Source organism: Monodelphis domestica, chromosome 1 (genome assembly GCF_027887165.1).
Source record: "Monodelphis domestica isolate mMonDom1 chromosome 1, mMonDom1.pri, whole genome shotgun sequence".
Taxonomy (NCBI): Eukaryota; Metazoa; Chordata; class Mammalia; order Didelphimorphia; family Didelphidae; genus Monodelphis; species Monodelphis domestica.
In genome coordinates, this window is record NC_077227.1 from 238305554 (window position 1) to 238323114 (window position 17561).

Here is a 17561-nt window from a genome sequence, read left to right on the forward strand (position 1 = left end):
CATATCGTTGTGTTCATATATTAACAAACTAGAGAGAGCAGTGGTCAATGAATTGGGCATGCAAATTAAAAAAACTAGAAAGTGAACAAAATAAAAATCCTGAGATGAAGACTAAATTAGAGATCCTAAAAATCAAAGGACAAATTAATAAAATTGAAAGTCAAAAGAAGTATTGATTTAATAAATAAGATTAGAAGTTGAAAAACACAAATAAAATAGACAAAGTACTGGTAAATATAATTTAAAAAAGGAAAAAAGGAAAACCAAATTGTTAGAATCCAAATTTGAAAATGGAGACCTCACCTCTAATGAAAAGAAAATTAAGGCAATGATAAAAAATTATTATGCCCTATTATATGGCAATAAATATATCAATCTAGGTGATATGAATGAATATTTACAAAAATATAAATTGCCTAGACTAACAGAGGAAGAAATAGACAACCTAAACACCCCATATCAGAAAAAGAAATAGAACAAGCCTTCAAATAACTCCCTAGGAAAAAATTCCAAGGTCCAGATGGATTCACAAATGAATTATATCAAACATTCAAAAAACAACTAATCCCAATATTATACAAACTATTTGACAGAATAAGCAAAGAAGGATTTCTACCAGATTCCTTTTATGACACAAACATGGTACTGATTCCAAAACCAGGCAGGTCAAAAACAGAGAAAGAAAACTATAGGCCAATCTCCCTAATGAATATAGATGCAAAAATCTTAAATAGGATACTAGCAAATAGACTCCAGCAAGTGATCACAGGGGTTATTCATTATGTCCAGGTAGGATTCATACCAGGAATGCAAGGATGATTCAATATTAGGAAAACTATCCATATAATTGACCATATTAACAAGAAAACCATCAAAAATTACATGATTATCTCAATAGATGCAGAAAAAGCCTTTGATAAAATACAACACTCATTCCTATTGAAAGCACTAGAAAGCATAGGAACAGAAGTTCCTTTCCTAAAAATAATAAATAGTATATATCTAAAACCACTAGCAAACATCATCTGAAATGGGGAAAAACTATAAGCCTTCCCAATAAGATCAAGAGTGAAAGGAGGATGCACATTATTTAACATTGTATTACAAATGAAAAAGAAATAGAAGGTATTAAAATTGGCAATGAGGAGACCAAGCTATTACTCTTTGCAGATGATATAATGGTATATTTAAAGAACCCCAGAGAATCAACCAAAAATCAAGTTGAAATAATCAACAACTTTAGCAAAGTTGCAGGATGCAAAATAAACCTACATAAGTCATCAACATTTCTATATATCTCCAACCCATCACAGCAGCAAGAATTAGACATTCTATTTAAAATCATCCTAAACAATATAAAATATTTAGGAATCTATCTGCCAACACAAACAAAGGAATTATATGATATGAACACAACTACAAAATACTCTCCACACAATTAAAACTAGATCTAAACAATTGAAAAAACATCAACTGTTCATGGGTAGCATGAGCTAACATAATAAAAATTACAATCCTACCCAAATTAATTTACTGATTTAGTGCCATACCCATTGAACTACCAAAAAACTTTTTTACTGAATTAGAAAAAAAAAATAACAAAGTTCATTTGGAAGAACAAAAGATCAAGGGTATCCAGGGAAATGATGAAAAAAAAAATACAAAGAAAGGAGGACTTGCAGTCCTAGTTCTCAAACTATACTATGAAGCAGTGGTCATCAAAACAATTTGCTACTGGCTTAGAGACAGAAAGGAGGATCAGGCAAGAGGTGGAAAAAATCACAAAATATAAAATAATCATTTTAATTACATCAAATTAAAAAGGTTTTATAGAAACAAAACCAATGCAACCAAAATTTGAAGCAAAGCAACATATTGGGATACAATCTTCATAACAAAAACCTCTGACAAAGATCGAATTACTCAAATATTCAAAGAGCAAAACCAATTGTACAAAAAAATCAAGCCATTCTCCAATTGATAAATGGGCAAGGGACATGAATAGGCAATTTTCAATTAAATAAATCAAAACTATTAATAAGCCCATGAAATAGTGTTTTTGTTGTTGTTGTTTTTTTTAAACCCTTACCTTCTGTCTTGGAGTCAATACTGTATATTGGCTCCAAGGCAGAAGAGTGGTAAGGGCTAGGCAATGGGGGTCAAGTGACTTGCCCAGGGTCACACAACTGGGAAGTGTCTGAGGCTAGATTTGAACCTAGGACCTCCCATCTCTAGGCCTAGCTCTCAATCCACTGAGCTACCCAGATGCTCCTGAACTTTTCTTAAGACATCACCAATGATTTCTGAGCAGACAAGTTTTATGAGACAATAGATGCCAGATTATTCTGCCACAAATATGTAGGATAGTGCTCAGTGGGAAGAGAATGAAAATAGGAAAACTTTTTAGGATATTATTGGCATAGACCACCAAGTTATGCCTAATGGACAGAAAAGAATTAAAGTCATGGGTTTTAAGACGTATATTCAATTTTTAAAAAAGATAATCAGTGAATTTTAACTGACTTAAAACCACCTATTCCAGGTCAGTTTCATTGTAGGATCAATTTATAAATAGAATTAATTGAATGGATCATTATCCTATTTTTGTAAAGGAATTAGAATTACCATTACAACATGAGAACTTGATCTACTTAGTCACTAAGTGGAGAAAGGGGTCAAGAAAGATAAAAAGAAGTGTCCACATTAAATGTAATAATTGAATGAATTAATTTTAGGATCAATTAATAAATATTTATTAAGTGCCTATTATGTGCCAGGATAGGTGCAGCTAGATGATTCAGTAGATAAAGTGATGTGTCTGGAGTTAGGAAAACCTCAGTTCAAATTCAGCCTTAGGCATTTAATATCTGTTAGACTTTAGGCAAATCATTTAACCTTTCGTTACTTTAATCTACTAGAGAAGGAAATGGAAAATCATTTTACAGTCTTTGTCAAGAAAACTCCTTGGGCAATAATGACATGCTATGTTCCATGGGTCACAAAGAGCTGGACACAGCTGAATGACTGAACAATAAAATGGGCCAGGTTTTATGGTAGGCATTAGGTATACAAACAGAATTACTTAACCAATTGTAATTTACAAGAAGCTTACATCTTAAAGTAGAAAACACATCTATAAGCACAAAAAGAATGAATTTAACAAAAATAAACTCTAAGATGTTAAATGGAAGATAGTTTGAAAGAGAACTCTAGTTGAATGGATCAAGAAAGCCTTCATGTAAAAAAAAGGTGGTACTTGAGAAAGAGGATTCTATTCAGAAAGATGTGGAGAAAGATGAAGTCCCAGACATAGTAGATGGCTAGAACAAAGTTAAATGGGCAGGAAATGGAAAGTTCTGTGTGAGGAACAAAGTAGACCAATTTGGTGGCATTATGAATTTCAGAAAAGGTTTGGGGAGAAGGTCCAATAAATCTGGAAAGGTAAACACATGAGTTTAAATTTTATCCTAGTGACAAAAGCAGGTCATTGGAATTTATTGAATAAGTGAATATTTTATTCAGGTATTAACTTAAAGAATATTAGTAGCAGGAGGGACTAGTAAGAATTAGAAAGAAATCAGGGAGATTGAATAAAGAGGCCATTATAATAATCTAGGGAAGAAGTGATGGGGCCTGACCCAAGGTTTAGCTATGTGAATAGTGAAAAAAAGATCTGATGCAAGAGATATTGTGGATGCAAAAAAAAGGCAAAAGTTGGCAACTGGTTGTAAATATGGATTGAGAGAAGAGGAGTCAAGGATAGCACTGAGGTTACAATCTTAGGAGATTTGAAGGTTATTAAGGTCTTCAACAGAAATAGGGAAATTTGTTCTAGAGCAGGGAGAAATTTGAAGCAGGATTTTTTGGGAAAGATAACAAGTTTCATTTCGAACACATTGAGCTTGAGATGTCACCAATTTGAAATATATGATAGGCAATTGGAGGTATAGGACTGAAGTTTACTGTGGAAACTATGAATCAAGAGCAAAGAGGTGATAATTAAACTCCTAAGAACTGGTGATGTTACTAAGGTAGAGAGTGTAGAAAGAGAAGGAAATAGGAAAGAACAAAGGGGAACACTCATAGTTCAGATTCATTATATACATGATAAACTAGCAAAAGAGATGAAGGATATCCTCCTATTAAGGATTCCTATCCCTAAAAGCAAATTTTTATATTATTGCTTAATATTTCATGATTAGGAAAGAAAGGTGATGGGGTGAGGAAAGAGTGAGATATCTACTTATGCTTGAAGAAGATGTCAATATTCAACTTTATATAGGTCACTACAAAGATCAATAATGTTGAATTAGCCTTGGAGGAAGGCCAGAACATTTCTATTGTGGATCATAAGATGAATTCAGAATAAAACTATAATAAATGACTCCATCATTAATTTTCCTAGTTATTCTCTCTTGTCAGAGTATTGTGAAGATTGCATTTGGCTCTCCCCTGATTGTAACAGTGAAGGTACTTAGCTCTTCCCTTATTGTGAAGATTTAAATTGTAACATATCTATTTTTAGATTTTAATCCTCATAGTGTAAACACCCTACTTAAAAGTTAAGAATGGAGACCAACCTATTTTTAGATTCAATCACAGAAAGTGCAAATATGGTACTTAAAAGTTAAGTATGAAGATCTGCCCATTTTGATCTAATTGACAAAAAGTACAAATATCTTATTTAATCATGAAGTGAGAGGTCTATGACCCACATGTGTGATAGTGTGTAACAAATCAGAATTGACTAACTGCCTTCTGGTGTAAAATGGAGATTTAAACTCCAGACTTCAATCCCCAGAAGTCTTTGGTACTTCCCAGAATTCCCTATAATCTCACCTGAGTCCCCACCTGGGCAAGATCACAATTTGTATTTAAACTGGCCTACTTCGGCCTCTCTCTTCCTCTACTCAGAGATTGCAACATGTAGTAAGTAGGCTGTGAATGGGCTAATCAGCTCTAGGAATGTGGTTTATTATTTTGTATCTTTGTTTTCTAATAATGTTTAATAAACCCCTAAAATATAATATTTCTATTACTAGAGACTAATTTAATTTTTACACTGGGCAGTTCTAGAGCAGAGTGTCAACTCTGATTGGTAGATGTGGAATTGGAGGAAGTGATGCAAGACAAAATGCCTTTAAAAGAGAAAGGGCTACACAGAGTGGTGATTCTTGGAGCAGAGATAAACTTGGACTTCCACTTCTGCTGGATATCAGTTCTTCATGCTTTCAAGTTGAGCCTGGTGAAGAGAGGCAGAAGAATCTGCTGACTGGACTGACACTTGGTGAGTGGAAAGCTGACCTTTAACTGCTGTATTTTTCTGAAGAGACTTACCCAGGTCTTGTGCTACAAGGGTTGAGGCCTATCTGGTTGAGGACTAAACTTACCTGCCTAGTGTTTGAGCCAGGGGCCAGAGATTAAATTACTTAGTGCTCAGGTGAGATCTTACCTTATACTCTCTCTGATTTCTTACTTCACTCTTTCTACATTTTGTAAATAAATTGTAAATAAATCCTTTTGGAATTAATTAAATTCCTGGTGACCATATTCTTAAATAATGAAGTCCAAACCTTTAAAAATTAACCCCTTTCCCCCCTTACGGTATGACTACTAGAGGCGATAAGAGCTTAGCTCTTCAAATTACACTGAAAAGTGACAAAATGGAGGTCATGGACATCAGAGAGATAATATAACTTGTACTGACACAGAAAAGTCTGAGTTCAAGTTCTGTGCATTTTTTTTCAAATACTTACATACCTTACTTCATTGAGTAAGGAAACCATTTTGTAAATTCGTAACCATGCTATGTAGATGTGAGTTATTTTCAGTTAAGAATCATCTTGGCTGTTGGCCTTCCTATTTATTCCAGTCTGACATTTTTCTCTCTACATCTAGCACTCAGTGGACCCTTAAGGAAATTTATTGTAGTGGGCAACACTATAATTAATGCCTAAGCCTGCTATTTTGGTAAATGGCATCTGTTTTCATTTTTCTTGTTTGTTTTCCTCATATTTACATCCAGTTATAATCCTCAACAAGCAGCCCTGGACTTCTGTGTTATTTATTATTTCAATGTGGAGGGCAATTAAATATAATTAGCTGGGTGATTATCATTTGCTGGTAGAACTTGATCTGAATGCATGTGCTCCCTTGGGGAGTTGCTTTCTATTTCCTGCACCACTGATCTGATGCTCTTTAGGGAGAGCTGCTTTTTTTGCTTCTTCCTTATTTACTGCTCCACTGATCTGGGGCTGGAAGAAAGTGTATGAAAATCACTATGCAATAGCCCGTGAATAACTATCACAGTGAGCTAAAAGCCAGGGCTTAGAACTGACTTCTCCACCCTGAGAAGGTGAGTAAATACCATATTCAGCCCAAGGTGAAATGTAAGAAAAAGTTCAAGTGGAGGTAAAGAAATCTAAGTAAACCATTCAGTGCCTAGCCATTCTTCATGGAAACAAAGTGTCCACAAAGCATTGATCCCATGGAAAACCTAATTCCATTAGACACGCATTTATCCAAGATCACTAGGAAAATAATTTTTCTACAACACTGAATTTTCCAGATTAACTATCTTACCATAACATATAGGGGAAAAAAATCCAAAGTAAAAAAAAAAACAAAACAAAAAAGGCAACAAATATATATATGTATATATATATATATACATATATATATAAATTATCTATATGTGTATATCTATCTATCTATCTATATGTATGTATCTATGCACACACATATATATGTATGCATCTCTCTTCATTTTCCTGTATATATGTATATATTACATATATATAAACAAATTAAGCGAGTAAAGACTTTATTCCTTATGAAGCTATATGTACTTGGGTCATATACTGATTGTGTTGTATATTTGAAAGACAAGCCAGGATGTGAAGAATAATGTAGGTCTCTGATGGAGTTCTTGACCACATTGAGGAAGATATGGATTGGAGTACCCTGGAGATGAATAAGACAATTAATAATGGCTATTGCCTGAAGTAAATCAAACTGAAAGTTGCATAGACACTTAGAGAAGTCAAGCAAAAGTTAAGTGGTAAATAGCAAACACAGTCAAAAGCAGTTTTTAAGAAGTGATGTCAAATAAAGGGTGATAATATAAGTAAATTAGGGGAATATAGAATAGTTTACTATCAGATGTATGGAGAAGCTAAAATTTATGATCAAACAAGACAGAAAATATTATAAGATATTATATGAATAATTTTTCAACAGACACTACCTAAATCATCTATAACAGAAACCCTATGAACAGTCCATTTCCCCTTCAGACAAATATCTCCCACATGAATGACTTCTGGTAAGAGTTTTCCTTTGTAGTGTCAGAGTCCAAAAAACTAACCAGCAGCACCTAGCCTGTGACTGTACCCCTTAGTCTGAACAATCAGTACCATACTTTATTCATCTTGGTGTTCCCAACAGTTGTTTCCAGTGTGTTACACATATTTGGTTGAATGATTGAATGGATTAAAGAATGGATGAATTAATGAATGATATAAAACAGCAAGGTCTTCCCTGTGGGAAAACTAAAGGTGGTATTGTCTGGCTTCATTACTTCCTCATCTCTACTTCAGTGTCTCTGTCTCTCTCTCCACCTTTGTGCAGCAACCATCTGTTAAGACCCAAGCCATTTATGTGCTCTCAAGAAGCTATTAAGTCTCTCTAATGGGTGCCTTCATGTGAACTTACTAACTTTTTCAAAGTGCCCATATTCCAGACCTTTCACTTTTTCTCCTATCATTTCTGCCTTGCCTCCATCTTTTCCCCCCATCAAATTAACCTGCCCTCTCTTCCAGGCTCTTTGTTGTACTTGTTAATCTCATTATCCAACTCTTAGACACCATTTTCACTTTTTCAAGGTCCTCCAGGAGATACAAAACCTTACCCCAAAGGAGTGATTATAATTGTGGGAATTTCACATCCTGTGGCAGGCTAATGAGGGAGGTATTTTGGACAGATGGATCTTTTGGTACCCAGGAGACAAGAATAGTATATGTGAAACACATTTAGGAACATATAATTAAATACAGTCCTGATTACCTGTCTGGAAATCTGTGTCTATTAATGATAAGGATGCCAGATATAATTTGGTAACTAGATTCAGATGAGGTTATTGAAGACATATTTCAATCTTATCTCATCACTATGCTCAGGTTATATTGCCATTATTAACCAATGATTGTAGCATGGTTCCTTAGAATAAAAAAGTGGCTTTAGAAATCACCCAGTTCAAGCAGTACTTTTCATCTCTTCTTTTCTTCTCTCCTATTTCTCAGGAGTATATAATGACCATGTAGCCCAGTTTTCAAGAGGCATACTAAATCTTAAACATACTTACAAATAATATCAAGGTCATTTGGTTTAACTGATTAGACAACTGTGGTAATGAAGCTAAGGATACTTAGTGGCTATTTAATGCTTATTCTGTGGTCAAGAGTTTCACCTTTCCCCCATGGTCAGGGGTCTCACAAATGTGTGCTGATGGTTATAAGTCAGGAAAGGAAACTGAAGATGGTTGTTATGCCAGAAGACAATTAACACTATTAGAAAAAAGCATTTGAACAGCCTGTTGTTCTAATTGCATTATTTCAATACTTCATAGAAAGAAGTATATATGATAATATATGTATATACACTCACATATATACAAATATCCATTATACATATATACATATGCCTATATATTCTGTGTGTGTATATATGTGTATATATATGCATAATATATATATATATAATATATATGTACTCATAATATTCAATACTTCTATGTATCCATGATCTCTTGGAGGGGCACTTTCTTCTCTGGTACAAATCTCAACCCATTCTAAGCCTATCTAATCCTATCAAATCTTGTCCATGACTCTCCCTAAATCTTTCTTAGAAAGCTCATCCAATGTGGTTTAGGTATTCCCCTGTTTCTTTCCTTTTTTTTTTTTGTGCTAATCTAAGAATAATACTTAGATTACCCCAATTTGGTTCAGTTCAATAACACCCTTATAGGAATGTAAGGGAAAAGGGTTTGAGAAAAAAGTCTGGATTGGTTTTAAAAGGAAAGGAAGAGAATTTAGACACAAACCCTTGGAGAAAATTCTGAAAGGAGAAAAGGATCTTAGGAGTTTTTACTGGCATTAACTGTCACTCTTGATCTGGCTTTCATATGAGCTGGAAGGAGGATTTTTGCTCTGGCATCCCCTGGAAAAACCTAATTTTGTGGAAAGAGTTAGGATTCCTGGGTTGGAGAATTGCCATTGGAGGAGACTGCCTTTTCCCTGGAGTACATAGATCCACCTGTCTGTGAGCTACCACTCAAAGATCAACTTGGCTAAGGTAATCCCAAGGATTTTGTCACCTGGGACTCTAGGTTAGTTACTTAGGAAGCAAACCCCAGGCTTTAGGTAAGGACTTAGTACATCTGTGAGTCCTCCCTCTTTAACCCTTCTAGAGATAATCTGTACTAATAAGCATAAGTAGGATAGTCAGATAGCTTTTGGGTTTTTAGATACATCACAGAGGGGATAGGCAGGGCTTACAGAAGAAAATGAAGGGTGACCTCTCACGAAGTGCCTAGAAGTTGGGTTGAGTCTAGATGTGTAGTGTTAGGATTCTACCTTCCCTTTTCCATTATTCCAATTATCAAAATAAACTTGGTTTCCAAAACCCAAGGGTTTGTGCTTTACTGGCCCTGGGGAGGTCTCATCTCCCATTTATCTAGGCTTTTCCCAAACAATCTACTTTCATTTGGAGGTAGGCATATCTTTCTCCTTTATACTCCTTATAAGTTCTTCATTAGTAAAATGATCCAACTTATTTATTTTTCCCATACTTTATCTCCACCTCCTTTGGGTCATAGGAAATATGAATTCTGTTGAGATTGTGGTATGCATTGATTCATTTATGTAACATCACTTGGGCAGCTAGGTGGCACAGTAAATAGAGCTCCAGGCCTGAAGTCAGGAAGGCTTGAGTTCAAATCTGATCTGAGACACTTATACTAGCTGTGTGGACCTCAGCAGGCAAGTCACTTCACCCTGTTTGCTTCATTTTCCTCATGTGTAAAAGGAAGTTGAAAAGGAAGTGGTAAGCTACTCCTTACCAAGAAAATCCTAAATGGGGTCTTGTAGAATCAGAAACTCAACAATAACAAAAATATCACTTGGGTATTATTGTTGTTAAAGAGACAAACTTTTACAGTTATAATTAAGGGACACAAAAATACTATTTTCTCAAATACATCAGTCCTATATCCTCTTCCTATTTATTTCTGAACTCAGTTTAGGTAAAAAAGAAATACTCATGAAATATATAAAATCCAAAACGATCCTTAATATCATGAAACTATAATGGAGTATAATACATTTTGCATGTTACCAAGTTTCAGCTGAAAACAGAAATATTTTAGAGAACCACTAAATTATTTATTAAAATAAAGTGAAAGTACAGGGACGAAAGGGGCACGTGGAGCTGTTGCCTGATTCAATTTATTTTTAGCTGACTCCAATTATACATGAAAAAGACCTGAGTGCCTAGATCCATACTGCTGACATTTCCAATTGGTAGTATGCCTCTCTCTCCAACCTCTCAAAATTCACATAGCTATTTTCTGAGTGTACTGCTAGTTTGATTCAATGAAATTAAGTCAGTTTAAGATGAATTGTTCCTATCTGTCACGACCTCAATTATCCATCTTTAAGGGTATGTGATTTTACTAGTATGGTCATACCCACCACCTAATATTTTCATCTCTCTGTTTGGATCTTAATATTATTTATTTAGAGCTAGAAGGTACTTCCAAAACCATTGAGGACCCCTCCATTGTACAGATGAGAGAACTAAGGGAGATATAGTGATTTTTCTTATGTCAGATATGAAGTCATCATCAGAAGTAGATCTTAAACTTAAGTTCTCTCACTCCGCAGCCTGAGTTCTTTCTATTTCCTTCCACTTTGACTAATAGTTGGCATACACACATCTCTAACCAAACCAAAAATGTCATTCCTTAGCTTTATTAGATAACAGATTAAGAGTTATAGGGGCTTTAAAGGTCATCTTGTGTGACTCCTCATTTTATAGAGAAAGAAAGTAAAGCCTTAAGGTTAAGTGACTTGTCTAAAATCACAGAAGTAGTAACAGCACTTTTATTTGAACTTCTATAGCCAATGGGAAGAATCCAATAAAATTATATTCTAAATAATTATTTAGTCTTCTGATGAAAAACTTTTTAGATTTATCTAGTTCATTCCAAAGCCCACACACAAGTCTAGGAAGGACCTGGCAGAGCATTTAGTGGCAGAGAGCCACGGAAAATACAAGTTACCAAATTACCTTGATGCCATGATGGAATGATTTAGAAGACATTGGTAAGAGTGGTAGAGTATCCAGTTCACACTTTATGTTCATTTTGGTGACTATACTATTGGGTTATTTCCTCTATTTTAACAAACATATTCATCACTACTGGAAAAATCTCTAAAAGTTTTCAAAATAATACTGTAATTCTTCTTAAAATAAAAAAAAACTTATTTGTAAAATTAATGGAAGGAATAATATCTTCAAAATATCTTCCATCTTTCAGTTCCTATGGGAAGGTTTATGGAGAAAGAAAATGATGCACAAATAGCTGAGAATGTAATATAACTACAGTTCATATTCCATTGTTTATTGTTTCTCCCCCAAAATCATTGTTGTATTTTCATATTTGTGGCATAGGAAAAAAAAAAGGAAGAAAACATAACCCATCTAGAATAAGAGTGTAACTGTGGTTCCCATTAAGAGTCATGTGGAAAAGCATCAGAGGTGACAACAAGAAGGGAGCAGTTTGATAACAGTAGTTTGGGCAGTTTTTATTCAAATTCATGCCTCTAGGAAATCTGGAGACCTAAATGCTAAAGAAGCAAACAATAAGTTACAAACTGTTCTTTTAAAAAATATTAATCATTTATCCAATAGGCTAGAATGCTGAGGAGGAAGGAAAGAAGGAAATATGGAGTAACTGACAACCCTTTCCCCATTTCCCTTGACTTATATCAGGTAGGTCTGACTGGCCGACTTTTTTTTTCTTCTTTTTAAAAATAAATCTAAAAATTTTTCCCCAATTATATTTAAAAATCAAATTTAACATATATTTTGAAATTTTTATTTGAAGGGTTTTATTAGGTTCTTTAGAGATTTTTCTCTACTTTGACCCCAGCAAACAACATTGTTAACTAAATTGCAATCATTTCCATGGAAGTCTTTTTTGAAAATATTTATCATTAACTCTGCTATACACAATGACCAATTATCCTGTGAAATAATATTTTTTTGAAGTTTTAGGGAATACCATGAAACCTGTTCCAGAGATCCCTTTATTTGCCTTTCCTAGGTGTACCTCTTTGTCAGGTCCTTCCTAGACTTGTGTGTGGGCTTTGGAATGAACTAGATAAATCTGAAAAGCTAACTGCAATTTCCTTTTTTCTTCTGATTTCACTTATAATGAGAATATAAAAATTAATATGACTCATCTCCACCAGAAATATGTCTACCCATCAGTCATTTGACAAATATTTTACATTTAGGGAACCAATAGCAAAAGCAAAGTTTTCTAATGGTTTATAAACTGTTATTTTTAGCACCCTCTGTCCACTGTCATTGATACTACAGACTTGAAAGGCATTCTTATGGGAATGAAGAGCATTTCAAACTTTTGAGTATGACCAGGACTAGATTCAAATATAATTTAGAAATTGATCTAATTGTTTTCATTAATGTTAAAAACTAAGATTAATTGTATCTGTGCTATTATGGAAATAAGTTGTCATATTGTAAATGTAACTAATTTTAAAGTTCCATGGTGTTAAAATAATCTTTAGTGTTTTTTAAAAATTTTATGAATTTTATTTCTTCTCAATTACATGCTAATATTTCTTATATTCATTTTTTGATATATTGAAATCTATGTTCTTCCTCTCCCTCCCACCCCTAACCACTTCCTAGGAAAGCAGATAATATGATATAGGTTGTGTATATATGATCATTTAATATATATTTCCATACTTATGTTGTGAAAGAAGACACATATTGCTTACACTAGAGAAAAATTCATGGAGGCCATAAAGAATATGTTTCAATTTGCTTTCACACACTGTGCTCTTTCTATGGCATTGAATGACCTTTTTTTTGTTTTTGTTTTTCGGAGTTGTCTTGGATCTTTGCCTGGTTGATAATAGTTAAATCATTCACAATTGATCATCCTATACTATTGTTTTTACTGTGCACAACTTTCTTTTGGTTCTGCTCATTTCATTTTTCATCATTTCATATAAGTCTATCCAGGTTTTTTGGTAATCATCTTGTTTGTCATTTCTTATGACACAATAGTATTCCATTACAATCATATGCCACAACTTGTTCAACCACTTCCCAATTGAATGACATTCCTTTAGTTTCCAGTTCTTTGCCACCATAAAAAAAGTCACCGTAAATATTTTTGTACAGTAGTTTCTATTCCCCTATCTGTAATCTCTTTGGGATATAGACCTCTAGTAGTATTGCTAAATAAAAGGTTTAGTAGTTTGATGGCCCTTTGGGCATGGTTCCAGATTACTCCTCAAAATGGTTGTATCAGTTTGCAACTCCACTAGAAGTGTATTAGTTTCTCAATTTTTCCACATCCTCTGCAGCATTTGTCATTTTTTTTATCATATTAGCCAGTCTAATTGGAATGAGGTGGTACTTCAGAGTTGTTTAATTTGCATTTCTTTAATCAATAGTGATTTGGAGCATTTTTTTTTTTACTAAAGATAGTTTTAATTTCTTCATCTGTGAATTACCTGTTCATATCCTTTTGTCAATTAGGGAATGCTTTGTATTCTTCTATATTTGACTCAGTTTTCTATATATATTTGAGAAATGAACTTGCTTTTTTCCCATTTTGTTAAACTTTTAATCTTGGTCGTAATGCTTTTATTTGTGCAGAACTATTTTAATTTGATGTAGTCAAAGTTATCTATTTTACATATCATAATGTTCTCTATGTCTTGTTTTGACCTAAATTATTCCCTTATAAATAATATAACTTTGTATTATATTATATAATATTATTATATAAAATACTTTAATAATTTAATAATATAAACTATTCTGTGCTCTCCTTTTCTGTCTAACATGTATCTGCTTTGACTTCACCCTGATATATGGCGTGGGATGTTGGTCTATGCCTAATTTCTGCCATATTGTTTTCTAGTTTTCTGAACAGTTTTTTTAAAACAAATAGTGAGTTCTTCTCCCAGAAACATGTATCTTTAGATTTGTCAAGTACTTCATTACTATGGTCATTTAACATTAGGTATTGAACCTAGTCTTTTCATGGTCTTCTACTCTATTTCTTAGTCAGTACCAGACTGGATGGTTGCTGCTTTATATAGATTAAAATTCATTTTTTAAAAATTGAGTTCCAAATTATCTCCATCCTTCTCAGCCTCCCTCACTCCTTCCTTCTTTGCCACTCCTCCATGTTCCCTGAAATGGTAGCAATCTGATATAGATTTTACATGTGGAATATTTTTGTAATCCTTCTTTTATTCTCTCCAATACTGCATCTGACTGATCTAATCTTGCTTCTCGTAAATTCCAATGGTTGACTATAATCTGTGTATTTTCTTGTATTTCTTTGTAGGTGCCACGGGCATGAGAGTGCTGGCTGAGTTCAGAGTGCAGCAGAGGAGGTATTGACCCTAACTTTTACAATGCATTTAAAAAATGTTTTGCTTTGTTTCTAATCACTAAGATCAAACATAAATTTCTCTATTTGACAAAGTCTTTTACAACTTGGCTCCAACTTACCTTTCCAGCCTTATTTGAGTCCTCTTATGTGAGACCTCTACTTAAATCAGAAATGTGAAGACCTCTACTCCACCCCTACTTAAACCTGCTTTAGGGGAAGAAACTCCTTGCTGAACAATGAAAGATACTTAAACCCATATTTATAGTAAGACAAAAGTTCTTAAGCTGTGCCTATTTTTAGATCTAATACAAAAGGGTGCTAAGTACCTATAAAGGTCAGACAACTTGTGAATTTACAAGGATCAAAGTAGTGAGAACTTACTCAGAGATTTTTTCAGGTGTGAACTTAATCAAAGGTTTAAAGTCTACTCAGGTGTGAATTAAGAATGGTCTGTCCTTTGGAAAAAGTCTACTGTGATTGGTAGATGGGAGAACTTAGGGGAGGTGACATAGGAGAAAATTCCCTTTATAAGGAGAGGAAAAGCTGAGTCTCAGGACAGTCAGAAGAATCTCTCTCTGGAGATGGCTGGCTGGTTGAACTGGTGTCTCTGAACACTAGAATCCTTGCTTGGACAAATCTTGTGGTGAGTGATTAAAGACTGACTGCTCTCTCTCTTAAGACTCAGGTCTAGGCCATGTTGGCCAAGGCCCTTCATACTCATTTCTCGCTTACTCTCTCTCTCACTTTCATTAATTCCTCATTTGTATTAATTAAAATTCTCTATAAAACCCAGCTGACTTGGGTATATTTTAATAATTGGGAATTTTTCCCTGGTGACCACCTTATATTTGATTTAAAACAAGACACCGTCTTTAAACATATTTTCTGCAGTCACAATTTACTCATCCACACTATTATCTGCATCAATTTATGTTTTCCACTATTTTAATCATCACAGTAGGATAAATTGGAGATAATCAGTGTGGAGAAGACACTAGAATGAAAGGGATTTGGAAAAGGCTTCCTTTAAAGGTAAGATTTAGCAGAGACTTACAGGAAGTCAAGGAATTTGGAGGGGAGGATGAGAAGAGCCAGAATTCTAGACTTGGGCTAGTTGGCACAATGTGTAAGCATTCTCAGCTTGGAGAGTAGAAGACATAAGTTCAAATCTTTCCACAGACACTTACTCGCTGTGTGACTCTGAGCAAGTAATTTTAATGTTTTTTCTCAGTTCCCTTATTTATAAAATAGGGATAATAATAGCTCCTACCTTTCATAATTGTTGCAAGATTCTGATAAGATAAGTAGAGTACTTTGGAACCCTTGAAGTGCTATATGCTATTGTATTTAATGTATTATAATATGCCAAATATTATATGACATATCATACAATACATATTATGTATACATTATGTTTCTCTTGAAAGAAAGCAAATTCTTTGTTGTTCTATTTTTGGTTTTTTGTTGTGGTTCTTATTTTGTTATGTGTCTTTAGTCCTTCACACAGTAGATACTTGCTTATATTCTAGACAGGAAGAGTGTATCACGACTTCATTAGCTGAAGACTTTTACTGCTTTTCTTGTTTTCTTAGACTCCTTGAATAGATCACCTGAATGAAATTACTTAGAATCATGGAATTTAAAGTGATCTAAGTGATCCCACTCCTACTCATGCAAAACATTTATTTTGTTCTGACCTCTCAAAGTCTCAATTTTGAAGTTTTCATGACTTGAATTTGGATGTGGCATCCAAAATTTTCATTGCATTAAGATAAACTTAATGGACATCCTTAGTAAGGATTTCAAGTAATTATGAGGCATTTTATGGTCCATTCAACATTTTTTGGAAACTACAATGACAGAAAAGATTGAACCATATCAGCTTTAATTTACATTTTTCAACTCTTTCTACCTAAGGCAGATAATGTATAATACATGTTTTCTCACGCTTTATAGAAGATAAAAGTTGAACAACAAAGACAAGTCAAAAAAAAGTCAGAAAATAAGATGAAAAAGAAGGAGCATAGCTATCAGCAAGCTGTGTTGCTATGACTCTGCCTTTTATTTAATCAAATAATGCACTGGTGCATCTTGCAGATCAATCAAGAGAATGACACTTGGGTACTGAACAATGCTATTGGCTGAAAGTTGAGACCAGGAAAGTAAATCCCTTCATCTTTCACCATTTTGGGGGAGGAAAATTAGAGAAGTGACTTACTCTCCTCATATCTATGGGGATTTTTTTCCCCCTTGGAAAGCTGCATCTCCAATTAAACTCAATATATAGTAAATGCTTTTGCTGTGAACCAACCAACCAGAAATCTCTAATAATTGGATTTTTTCACATTCAACATCCTACTTTTATGAGAAATGTCAAATAAGAAACAAGCTAGCATAAATATTTTACAAAATAACTTCTAGAAGATGTCGCAAGGTATCTACATATAAATCATGTATATATGTATATGTAGGTATGTATATATATGCACATATATGCAATTGTATGTATATATATATATATATACTCATTTACACACGTTACTGTTATTCAATCATTTCAGTCATGACAAACTCTTTGACATCATCTGAAGTTTTTTTGGCAATGATAATGGAGTAGTTTGCCATTTCCTTCTCCAGTTCATTTAATAGATGAGGAAACTGAGGCAAAGAGGGTTAAATGACTTGTCTAATGTTATGCAGTTAGTAAGTGTCTGGAGCCATATTTGAACTCAGTATTTCTGATTTCAAGTTCAATTATCTATCCATTTTGCCATCTAGTTGCCTTATCTCTCTGTCTTTCTATCTCTATAACTCTTATCTCTCAGAAATGGATAGA

General features: G+C 33.9%; 1 long non-coding RNA gene across 1 annotated transcript; it reads left to right on the top strand.

Moving 5' to 3' along the window:
- The first annotated feature begins 2782 nt into the window (after window positions 1-2782).
- LOC103097501 (uncharacterized) lies at window positions 2783-17216 on the top strand. The gene is made up of 3 exons (XR_457278.2): window positions 2783-5287; window positions 11971-12051; window positions 14678-17216. It is a non-coding gene; the product is annotated as an uncharacterized LOC103097501 (long non-coding RNA).
- Window positions 17217-17561: the final 345 nt, after the last annotated feature.